Here is an 11,618-nt window from a genome sequence, read left to right as displayed (position 1 = left end):
TCATATACAAGGTAAATTTTGACCATGAAAATGTTTGTGAATATAAAAATGTAAAAAATTAGGAAGTGATTTAGATTCTGAAAACTGGAAATCAAGTTTCCATAATTGTTTTCAAAGTGGAAATTGAGCCTACTTTATAGCAAAGTGATTTTTATGCTACTCAGCTACTAAAAAAAACAAACAAAAAAAAAAGATGCAATGACTTCTTATGTGATTGTTCACAACATAATGGATCCTGTATCTTTTTGATAGACAATACGGTAAACAGATGGTGCTCTATGAAGACAGATTGTTTTTTTCCAAATGTCAATAGAGCCTTAAGGGTCCATATTTTCCCAAGCATGAAGCCAAATCTGACATACCACAGAGTGTGAAAATACCTCATAATGCCTACTGAACAGTAAATACACATGTTTTTGAGCATCTTAGGATGATTATGGATGAGTCTCAATTATGCAATGTAAGGATGTTTATGTACATTTTCTATATGCACATAGCATTAACAGCATCCCGTCTTTCACTGGAGTATCTTTCATTTTGGTAATGGATCCCATTTTTGGTTTGCAAATCACAATATAGAATAATGTCGTTGACATAATGTACTTCTCACATCCAAATGGAAAACCAGAAGCAGTTTCAAAAATTTGGATTGGCAATGAGATTTTTTTTTTGAGTAATATATTGTTGTTTGTGCCATGGTACTGAATATGGGATAGAATATAACTCTTGGCTTTTCATTTACAGAGAAAGAAAACTTCTCTACATATCATTTAAAAGCCAGAATACAGCAAACTCTGTTTCACAGATGATACTTTTATTTCTAACTGACATTAATGATTTATTTTTACCAGATACCATTGTGTCATAACCACTTAAAGTTTTTGCATTTATTTATTTTATTATTTTTTGAGACAAGGGGAGGGGCATGAGCTGTGCTGCATGAGTGGAAGTTGGAGGATATATTTCTGGAAGTCAATTCTTCTCTTCTACATGTGTTTTCTGGAGAATTGGACTCACATGTCCAGGCTTGGCAGCAAAGCTTTTATCCATAGTGGTGTATTGCCAGTCCCAATAACAATTATTTTTTCAAGACACTGTTTCTCTGTGCAGTTCTGGCTGTCCTGAAACTCACTTTGTAGACCAGGCTGGCCTCAAACTCACTGAGATCTGCATGCCTCTGCCTCGAAAGTATTGGGATTAAAGGCATGTCCCAGCACTGCTTGGCTCAATAACAATTTTTATAAGCTTATTTTGTGTGCATATACACAGACATTCACAAAAACAGTGTACACTTATCCTAACTAGTAAATGTCACACACACACACACACACACACACACACACTTTTTAAAATCACTCTAAAATATTCATTCTAGAATATCCTATTGTGTAGAAAACTATTGGACACGAGATAAATTTAGTTGACATATTCAATCAGATTAGGTTGGGAGCCCACAGAGGTTTCCTAATATGATCTGAGCTTGCTTTACCATCAGGGCTACATAAGACAATGATTGAACCACGGGCCTGAGTACCAGGTGTTTGGAAGGGTCTACACTTGGCTGTATCTAGCAAGGGAGAGGTCTTTTGCCTCGACCCTGGGCATTGTTATAAAAAGCCCTTTTGAATAAAGTTCTGGGCCATTGAGTATTGACTCAGATCCTCCTGAAGCTATCCTGTGTTTCTGTCTTTCCTTTTGTTTGCTAGGCCTATCATTTTATCTACAAGTTTCTCATCCCTCTCTCCTCAAGAGTAACCTAGGAAAGGTGGGGCCAGGACTCCCCACAGATTAGTCCAATATACTCTTAATCATTAACTCCCCAAATCTCAGTGCCTTAACGAAAGATCAATTTCTTCCTGTTTTTGTAATTACTCCATATGTGTCAGTTGGAGGTTTCATTTCATACAGTCATTCTACCAACTCCTGGGACCTCAGGGATCCCATTGAGTCCTCTGTATTTAACACAAAACGTTGAGAGTCTGTGAGAGATTGGGCCTGAAAGGGCATTATCTTTTGCCTACATTGTCTCAGATCTGAATCTCAGGATATCCTACTTCTCTGGAAAACAAAATCTGGAAAAAAAACTGGAATGGGGCAGAAACTGGAGGTGAGGTGACGATATAAGAAAATACTTCAGTTCCAAATAGAATTTCTCATTTTACATTTCTGCCAATAGCATTTTCAAGTAATCGTATTTATAATTCATAAACATCATAATTTTAAGAACTATGGCATAGACATTCTTTGTATTTGTTAGTATGTAAGTATTTATAATCTACTTCTATCTCTATAAACCTCAGAGGATAATGAAAGCAAAGGAAAAACCTAAAATGTTAAGCAGCTGCTTTGATTCAGGGTGAAGTGTGTAATAATAATATTGATAAAAAAAAAGTGTCTTCGAGTCTGGGAAATAACAGTTATAAGTGGAGAAATGCTTATCTGCATCAGAATGATATGCACTTGAAATACTGGAAATACTGAGTAAAAAGTCAGTTACGGGCTCTTTTTCTCCAAAGGGGTGAGGAATACAAAGGAAATTACCTTATATGAACTTACATCCTGTTACTGTTACTAGATTCTGTTCTTAGAAAATACTTAGAAACCCATGAAACAGTAAAGATATGGAACTCGTTACTGCTCAGACAAGTAGCTTTAAATTAGCTGTTATTTTAGAAATAAATAAAACCACATGAGATCTCTACTCTTGCTTTACATCTGTTCTCAACACTGGAGGTGGCAGACACAGTGGCAATATCTGAAATTATTCACTTAATTATTCATCCACCCTGAGATTTGGAGACAAAGTTTGCTACAGAAACAACTGTTACAAGAAAGGCAAGAGGGCAAATATCACAAAGATTTTCCCTAATGGTCCCAGTCTGAAGTATTAAAAATTCAATATATCAGGCACTTTGTAACCATTTGCCAGAATCCCACTTTAATTTTCTAGAATCTATGGATAATTCACAGAAATTCTCTTAAGTCTTCAATAGTGAAAGGTTAGTTTGAAAAAACAAATACGAGCAATGTAGTATGAAACCAATATCTGTCCATCCAACTTACCTTAACTGCCTCAACTCTCCAAAGGAGTCTCTGCTTTCTAAATCTCATGGCAGTGCCTGGCATTGCAATACTCAAACCCAAAGTCAACTAGGGTAGGGGATATTGAGAAATGCAACACTGCTTTCTTCTCTAAATCACAAAAGGTCTTGGAAAGGGGCATTGACAATGTAAGATTGCAAATAGGCTACTGTGGTGGTTTGAATGAAAATGACTCGCATAGCCTCAGAGAGAGTGGCATTATTGGGGATGTGGCCTAGTTGGAATAAGTGTGGCCTTGTTTGAGGAAGTGTGTCACTGGAGGTGGGTTTGGAGGTTTCAGAGGCTCAAGACAGACCTGGTGTCAATCTCTCTTCCTGATGCCCGCAGATCCAGTTATAGAACTCTCAGCTCCTACTGTAGAAACATGTCTGCCTGTGCATCTCCATGCTTCCAGCCATGATGATAATGGACTAAATCTCTGCACCAGTAAGCCAGCCCCAGTTCTTCATAGCAGTAGAAACCCTAACTGAGACAACTACCAAGTTTTCAACTTACTGTTTCTGAGTTGGTTTGGGATATGACCATTGGAGTTTTTGCTTCATTTTGAAGTTTTAACCAGGTCCTTGTTTGCTCTGTTTTAGAGTAGGAACTATATAACGTTCCTCCAGTTCCTACATAGGGAAGCATCTCTATTTGAAGTGGAAGAAAATATGAGCAAATTTGGCATTGGCAAACTCTAATTCAGAATGAGAGGGTTATGAGATGGTGAAGGACTCTTTCCATAGTAGTGTTATTTGGCTAAGCCTGGATTTATGCTTGAGGAATAATAAGAATCCAGGGGAGAGCTCCACTAATCTTTGCGGAGGCCTGGTTTCATGCTTGTAGGAGAGAAGGCATATAAAGTAGCATTCTTTGTGGAAGTTTTTATTAAGTTATTATTGCTACTTTTTAAAAGTTATTAAAACTTTTTGTATATTTTGATCACATTCTTTCCCTTTCCTCAGATCCTCCCCCATCTTCTTACCTACTCAACTTCATGTTCTCTCTGTCTCAGAAATCAAAATAAAAGACAAAAATCACATAGTCATAACAACAACAACAACAAAAGTACTCTAAAACATCTGGAGTATGTTTTGTGTTGAACGAAACTGAGAATGATGCTTTCCCTGGAGTGTTTGATATACCAAGTGTCATTCTGTTGGAGAAAACTGATTTTCTTTCTATCCACAGGTGACAATTAGAAAAGCTTCTTCATTAGGGATTGGACTTTGTGCTCACTTCATCTTCTTGCTAGGATTTTTGTCTGACTTGAATTTGTGCAGTTCTTGTGAATGCTAACAGTCTCTGTGGATTCAGATTTGCATCAGCTCTGTTTTGTCTGGAAGATACTGTTTCCTTGAATCATCTACCACCTGTGACCCTCACAATCTTTTAGCATCTCTTCCACACAGATCTCTGAGCTCTAAGGGGAGAGGTGTGATAAATACAGCCTATTTAGGATGAAGTGCTCCTAGTCTTTCACTCTGCACATTGTCCAGTTGTGGGTCTCCATGTTAATTACCACCTACTGCAAGAGAAAGCCTCTCTGGTGAGGGTTGAGCAGTTCACTGAACACAGCAATCTATCATTAGGAGTTGTTTTGTCACTATGTTCATTTAGCAAAATATTAGCAGGAGAATTTTCTCTATGGAGCATGACCTATGCAGTCTCAGCTATTTGGCCCCATAAACAGTGTCAGATGTGTTTTCCATCTCATGGAGTGGGCCTTAAATCCAATCAAAAAGTGATCAATTACACCCATAATATTTGTGCCACTATTGTAGAAGAATATATTGCAGGCAGTTCACTGTAGGTAGATCACAGTATTCATAGAAGACAGACATTGGCGGTTACTTCTCTTCTCTGTTCACTTGTAGAATATGTCCTATCACCATGATTGCTAATCAGTAGGAGTAGAAGCTTCCAGCTGGGCACCAACTAGATTTTTTTCATGTTAAATAGAGTACAGTAAGACCCCTGCCCCCAGAAATAGGCCCTTGCCAGCAGGTTGTGTAGTGTAACCAATAGCACTGGCAATAGTCTTTAATGTTTGAGGTGGGGGTGCTACAGGACCCTTTTAGTTCAACATGTAACCTACTCATGGTATTGTGTGTTATACTTGGTAGCAATAGTAGATGTCTTAGTTAGGGTTTCTATTGTTGTGAAGAGACACCACGACCATGGCAACCTTTACAAAGAAAAACATTAATTGGGGTGGCTTACATTTTCAGAGGTTTATTCCATTATTATCATAGTGCAAGATGGTGGCATACAGGCAGACATGGTGCTAGAGAAGTAGTTGAGAGTCCTGTATCTTGACCCACAAGGAACAGGAAGTTGTCTGAGACACTGGGTGTAGCTTGAGCATAGGAGACCTCAAAGCCAGCCCCGCAGTGACACATTCCCTCCAACAGGGCTACATCTAATAATGCCACTCTCTGTGAACTTATGGGGGCCAACATTCAGAGTATCACAGTAAGTATCCATATGGTTTGTCCAAAGGCCTTTAGTGTTAGTTAGCCCTCCCATATTCCTTCTTTTACCTTAATCTCCCATCCCCTCCCCATTTAATCTTCCTATTCTAGTTACATCTTTATCCCTTAATAACACTGTGTTCTCTTTCCCTTTTGTTACAAGATCCCCTCCTCCTCCCCTGATCCCTTATGAGCTACCTAACCTTTGTGGCTATTTTAGATTAAACACACACTTCTAAAGTTTAACAGCTTATATCCACATATAAGAGAAAACATGCAATCTTTGTTTTTCTGGGCCTTGGTTACATCTCTCAGGTTGATCGTTTCTAGCTTTGTCCATTTACCTGAAATTTTTCATTTTTCTTAACAGCTGACTAATATTCCATTGTATAAATCTACCATATTTTCATTATCCGTTCATCAATTGATTGACATCCTGGCTATTTCCAATTTCTGACTATTATGAATGGAGCAGCAAGGATATGGATGAGCAAGTATCTTTGTAGTAAGATGTAGAGTCCTTTGAATATGTATCCAAGAGTAGTATATCTGGATTCTGTGGTAGATTCATTTTTACCTTTTTTGAGCAACCTCCATATTAATTTCCACAGTGGCTGTACTGGTTTGTATACTCACTAGCAATGAATAAGTGTTCCTCTTTCCCACATCTTCACTAGCATTTGCTGTCATTGTTTTATTGTTCTTGACCATTATAACTGGTCTAGATGAAAATTTAAAGTACTTTTAGCTTGTATTTCCTCATTAGCTAAGGATGTTGAACCTTCTTTTAAAGATTGTCTCAGCCATTAGTCTTACCTTTTGAGAACTCTATTTTTAGTTCTGTATCACATTTAAAATTGGGTTATGAGTTTTCTTGATGTACTGTGTTTTTAGTTCCTTGTATATTCTAGATACTAACCCTCTGTCAGATGTAAAATTTGTGTATATATTTTCAATTCTGTATGTTGCTACTTTGCTGAAATCATGATGTCCTTTGCTGTACAGAATCTTTTTTATCTTTATAAAATCCCATTTATTAATAGTTTTAAAGCATGCACTATCAGGGTCTTGTCAAGAAAGTTCTTTGTGTTTGGCAAAATCCAACATCCTTTCATGATAAAAGTCCTGGAGACAGTAGTGATACAAGGGGTAGACCTCAACATAATAAAGACAATTTATAGTAATCCACAACCAATATCATTCGAAATGTTGAGAAACTTAAAACATTTCCACTAAAATCAGAAATTCAACAAAGATGTCCATTCACACCATACCTATTCAGTGTTGTATTTGAAATCACAGAGCAATAAGACAACTGAATTAGATCAAGATGACACAAATAGAAAAAAAGTCACATTATTTTTATTTGTAGACAATATGATTTTATGCATAAAAGACCCTGATGATTTAATCAGGAAGCTTCTGTAGACAATAAACACTTTCAGCAAAGTAGCAAAATCAAAATTAACACACCAATCACTAGCATTCCTTTATGTAAATGACAAGCACAATGTAAAATAGTACCTTTCACAATCACCTCAAAAGTTGTCTTAGAATAATTCTAGTGAAGCAAGAGAAACACTTAGAATTAAAATATTGAAGAAAGTAATTGAAGAAGACATAAGAAGATAGAAAGATTCTTCCACCTCCATATTCATGGATCAGTTTGATTAAGATTTTGAAAATGATCATCCTACCAAAAGCAATGTAGAGGTTCAGTGAAATCCCCATTAAAATTCCAACACAATTTTTCAAAGGAATTAAAAATAAAACATGTAAATTTGTAACGGAAACACAAAACACCCAGGGTAGTTAGAACATAACTGAACAATAAAAGAACTGCTTAAGATATTATCATCCCAGATTTCATGCTTTATTACAAACCCCTACTAATTGTAACAGCATAATAATGGCCTGAAGGCAGACATGTTGATAAATGGAATAGAACTGAAGACCCTGACATCACTCCACATACTTCAGATACCTAATTGTGCATCTAGCATGTATGGACATCACAGCTTTGATAAAGAAACAAAAAACCTCACACTGGAGAAAAGACAGCCTCAGCAACAAATTGTGTGGTCAAACTAGATAGATGTATGTATAAAAATGAAAATAGATCCATACTTATCACCTCCAATAAAACTCAACTCCAAATGGATCAAGAACCTCAGCATAAGATAGATACCCTGTACTACTTTTAATCAATTGCATGTGATTCCTGACTTCATTCCCCACAAATGTGTAGCATGAATCTTAAAGAGTCTTATTAATAAAACAAATCCGGAGCCAAGTATTGAGGTGAACATGGGAAGATCAGAGAGACAGAACAGGCCACAGCTAACCTCACCTGGCCAACTTCTCAGCTGATCCTGTTTCCTCAGACTGGAAGCCTCTGAGTCCTCATCCAGAATGAATCTCAGCTGAACTGCTGCTCAAAAGCCTAAAAGCTTAACCAGGCTAGTTCCTGGTTTTCACACCTTTTATACCTTTTTGCTTCCTGCCATCACTTCCTGGGATTAAAGGTTCTTGTTATCATGCCTGGCTGTTTCCAGTGTGGCCTTGAACTCACAGAGATCCAGATGAATCTCTGCCTCCCAAGTGATAGGATTAAACGTGTGAGTGCCACCATTTTCTGGCCTCTATGTCTGTCTAGTGACTGTTCTGTTCTCTGACCCCAGATAAATTTATTAGGGTACACAATATTTTGGGGAACACAATATCACCACACAAATGTTACCAGACAATTGTTAGAGATAAACGAGACAGACTATCAATGTAGTTTCTGTATTAGAAAGCTTATAGTCCATAAGACAGACACAACCATAATTACAATGAGATAAAACAAGAGTATATTATATAGAACTTACTTTTATTTCTTGCTCATGTACTTTGAACTTCTTTAAAATAAGAGCATTGGCTGCATGTATATATCATTTAAGAAACATTTTTAAAAGTCACTTTGATAGTTTGAACTGAGATGCCCAGTATTTCCTTCTTTATCAGCCATCCTATTTTATTTTATTTTCAGATCATGTTTTCAGCTCACAATTTTCTAAAGATTTTTTTCCCTTTTAACAGCTTCTTAATAAAATATTTCCTCTCTGGTTTTATTAACTTCATTCAAAGTGCCTAGTGTTTTGCATTTTTATAAGTCTAATAGGTCCTGTTTGTTAATTTATTAGAATGATATTTTATTTCCATTTCCCACAGCTTTAAAGTTGTTATTTATTACTTTCTCCCCCCACCCCCAGGACATTAATGCCATTTGTGTTTTATGTGGTTGTATTCATGGCTCACATTGTTAGCACTCAAGTCAGTTGATGTAACATCAATAATACGTACTTCAGTAGATTTTTCCCCAGAAGCTATGCCTAAGTAATTCTAAGGAAACAAGAATAAAAATAAGAATGGGAGAGAAAAAATAATTAGAATTTTCTCTGAAAGTCATGTCAGCAGTCTATTCTTTTGGCCATTTGTTATAAACTAAAATAACTTATATCTAACCAAAATATGTCTATATCTAACAAAATATGTGTTTTTAATCAGTAAAAATGCTTAACTAATAACTTCTCTAAACACTGCTTTTGTTCATTTGAATTGTTTGTCTCTTTGAGGTGAAATCAATATTCAAATCTCATTTTAATGGTGATGTATAACAATTGTGTTTGGGTAGTTTTGTTGTTGAATATCACAAATATCAGCATGAAACAGTATTGTATATATTCAGATAGAATATTTGGATGTATGTACATACATACTAAATCTGATGCAACTATTGTATGAAAGACCAAACATGATCCTGTGAACTGATCTCTAGGCTCTTCCTTCACTGCAAGCTGGAATGTTCTGGTTCAGAAGTCCACTGATAATGATATCAAATTTTGACCCATCCAAATCTTTGCAAAATTACCTTCATGAAATTTTAGCTACTTTGAGACTGCCTGCTTTGCATCTCCTAAGAAACCTAACCTGTTTCTGCTGATGAATAATCAACCAGATTCTTAAATTTTGAAGATCTGAAGCTCTATTGACTTTTGAGCCCCTAGACCAGAACAGCCAGGTGCCCTGCTGAGCATCAGCTAAGCAAGTTCACATTAGCTCCCTCTCCTTTCCTGGAATTTCCTCATTGCCCTCTTTCTCTATCGATATATTTTACAAGTAGTTTCTGAAGTTTCATGCTGCGAGGAACTTCTTTCTTCTGCATATTTATCCAAGAACTCTCATGTAGCTTTGGCCTTAACCATCATGTCTTTATTTATATCTTAAAAAATAAATTACGTATTTTTATATTTTTGACTATTATTTTCTCTGCATAGATGTGTGTGCCACAGCACATGTATACAGAGAAGAGGACAACTTCTTGGGGAACTGTTTTCTAGTTCCACTATGTAGGTCTCATGACCTGAAGTCAGCTCTTCAGCTTAAAGGCAAGTGCCTTTACCCACTAAGTCATCTCTCCAGACAATATAGATGTAAATACAGGTTTAATTTTACTAATTTTTTTAATATAACACTCTCATATTTCAGAATGAGATTTTATTATATCAAAAAATTTCCAATCATTAGATCATTAATTATGTACCACTATTTCTATATCGTTAAATTAAGCTTCAGGAATCTATTCTTCAAGCGTTTTATTTTATTTTTCTCATTTTAAATTATTTTACTGCTTCTTTTTAAGTTTAATCCAGTGTCTCACATGTTCTTCTGAATTGCTAATTCTAATTTTCTTAATATGCTTTCCACTTTATTAGAGTTAAGGTTCAGAGACCATTGTTTAGAAATATATATTCATTTATTATTTATTTTAATTAGCCACTTTACTGATAACTTATTCATGTGTATATGTTAGTGAATTTATGAAAATAAAGGCAATGTTCATAAGATGTTTCCTACTTACTTCAGTCTATTTCAAAGGGGAACAACTGACAATTTTTAACATAGTGCAGGTAATATTCTCTGAGATTCAAAATGTCTATTTGGCTTGTAGTTCTTTTATTCATTTTTATAGGGAAAAATCTGCTCTGGCTGGACCATTCCCTATTTGAGTGATCTTTGGCAAGTTAATTCAGCTTTCTGTATCTAAATGTCCTTACCTCTAAAATGGGGTGGATAATAACAGTGTTCGTCTCCTAGACTTGTATTAAGGATTAGGCTAAGCAGTATAGTTTTCTTCAGCATTGCAGCTAAGAAGAATGCCTAGCATGTAGTGAAAATTCAATAATCATTTCATTGAAATAAACTAACAAAATATATTGGCTTCCAGAAGAAAATTCCTAATTTTAATTTGTTCTGTTTAACTTGTGCTTTTCTACCAGTTATTTTTGAGATTGATTTACAGTAATTCAAACAATTCTCCCACAATTTAGCCAAGGAATCTCATTTTGAGAACTTGAATGTATCATAAATACTATAGAGAGATACAGTTTGTCCCTTTTCCAGCTCTGGCCAAATTCAGGCTTGAAGTCCATGACTGGGAACTCTACTGTGGTTAGCATTCCTTGAATTTTCTGAACACTATTGTTCACCCTTGCTCTCTAGTCCACGTTTGAAGTTTGGAAATATGGAGGGTGACTGAACAGAACTAACATGGAAGTGGTGTTTTAACTAGGAGATTCTGTATTACCTGTGTTTTAGATATTTATGGCCATGCACATGTTTTGGTCTGATTTCTTTTTCTGGTAAGCATTGTGGAGGTTTTCAGAAGTAGCCTTCCATGACCTTTGTGCTCTAGGCTTTGGGAACTTGGGTAAGTAATTTGTGCTGGATAGTATAATGTCAACATGACATAAGCTAAAGGCATCCAAGAGGAGAGAGCTTCAGTTAAGAAAACATCTCTATAAGATCCAGCTAAGGCATTTTCTTAATCAGTGACTGATGGGAGAGGGCCCAGCTCAATGTGGGTACTGCCATTCTTGATAGTCTTGGGCTCTTTAAGAAAGCACATTGAGCAAGCCATAGGGAGCAAGCCAGTAAGCAGCACTCCTTCGTGGCCTCTGCATCAGCTCCTGCCTCCAGGTTCCTGTTCTGTTTGAGTTCCTGTCCTGAAATCCTTTGATT

The sequence above is a fragment of the Peromyscus eremicus genome, chromosome 11, assembly GCF_949786415.1.
Source record: "Peromyscus eremicus chromosome 11, PerEre_H2_v1, whole genome shotgun sequence".
NCBI lineage: Eukaryota > Metazoa > Chordata > Mammalia > Rodentia > Cricetidae > Peromyscus > Peromyscus eremicus.
This window is presented reverse-complemented; position numbering follows the sequence as displayed.